The sequence below is a fragment of the Sinocyclocheilus anshuiensis genome, unplaced genomic scaffold (assembly GCF_001515605.1).
Source record: "Sinocyclocheilus anshuiensis isolate Anshui unplaced genomic scaffold, SAMN03320099.WGS_v1.1 scaffold1095, whole genome shotgun sequence".
NCBI lineage: Eukaryota > Metazoa > Chordata > Actinopteri > Cypriniformes > Cyprinidae > Sinocyclocheilus > Sinocyclocheilus anshuiensis.
The window spans coordinates 3453-4766 of record NW_015544226.1 but is presented as its reverse complement, the minus strand read 5'-3'; the positions used below and the strand labels follow the sequence as shown (position 1 = coordinate 4766).

The 1314-nt window shown below is 42.1% G+C and overlaps 1 pseudogene; it reads right to left on the bottom strand.

Annotated features, from left to right (window-relative positions):
- Nucleotides 1–1314, bottom strand: part of LOC107697323 (carboxypeptidase D-like) — a 10773-nt pseudogene that overhangs the window by 6591 nt on the left and 2868 nt on the right.

Sequence of the window (1314 nt, the reverse complement as noted above, 5' to 3'; positions counted from 1 at the left end):
AAACTGCCCCCGGGAAGGGGGGGGGGGGGGTGATTCAAACACAACAATTGAAGATTCACAACATCATTTACCTTCCAACTTAACAAGTCAATAAATACCCATGATCTACGTACATGAAGATGTTTGGACTAGACGTTTTGCCTAAACTGTTCTAGATAGTTACTCAAGTCAAAACATCTCAAATCTTTGGTCCTTAGCAAGCGCCACTAATCATTGGATAAAGATATCTTCAGGATTACATACCTGTATAGCCGTGTGATGTGAGGGAAGTTGAAGGTCAATCCTCGCAGGAACTCCGTGTGTTCCCTGTAGGTTCGGTACTGCAAGGTCTGAGCAGGGATAAGGCTGCGGATCAACTGATCCAACTCACCAGGGGCTAAAAGCCACTCCATCAGTTTCTCAAAGTCCTTCTGTTCTCCTTCCTCTACAGATGGCTGCAACGTATCTCTGGTCAGCCTGAAGTCCACCTGCTCCACCCGAGTCTCCAACACATGGACAGATACCGACATTGGAGTATAACTGTGGATAGATCACAGGAAATATAATGGCTGACCCATTTTACAACTGGCATTCTGTTAGTTTCCATTTCTTGTGAAGTGTGAGGCCTCACCCTGAAGCAGATGCGGTGATATGGTAAGAACCAGGAGCCAGAGGTCTCCAGTATTGGCCCGTGCTGCTGGTGTGGACATGATGGCTTGAGCCTTCCACCATGACTGTGGCATTAGCAATGCCTTTGCCAGACTGACCATCAGTCACCATACCCCTCACAAACAAATTAACCTGACATATGGGACATCACACAAACCATGCAAAGGTTTAAATGGAATAGCTCACCTAAAAAAGACTAATGTCTTGATCATGATCAAAAATAAATCACCTGTTGTATAAAGTGCAAGAGCGCTCTGTGATTCTTCTCCCAGTATTCTGAGAGTAACTTCTCTGGTGGAAGCAGTTCACAGCTCAGACCGATGTTAACGGCTAAAGTGTCTGTGCTGCGATACGCCCAAGTCAGCATATCAGTTCCTACCATTATGTATAAGGCAAAAATGTCGATTTTCATGTGAAACAGGAAAAATAAAAATGACCGTATCCTTTAAAAAGATTTTTAAAGAAACGAATAATTTTTATGCAGCAAAAAGGCAAAAGTGACATTAAAGAGATTTATAATGTTACAAAAGATCTATTTCCAATAAATGCTGTCCTGGTCAATTTTCCGAAATTGAGATTTATACGTCATCTGAATTAATAAGCTTTCCATTGATGTATGGTTTGTTAGGATAGGACAATATTTGGCCGAGATACAACTATTTGAAA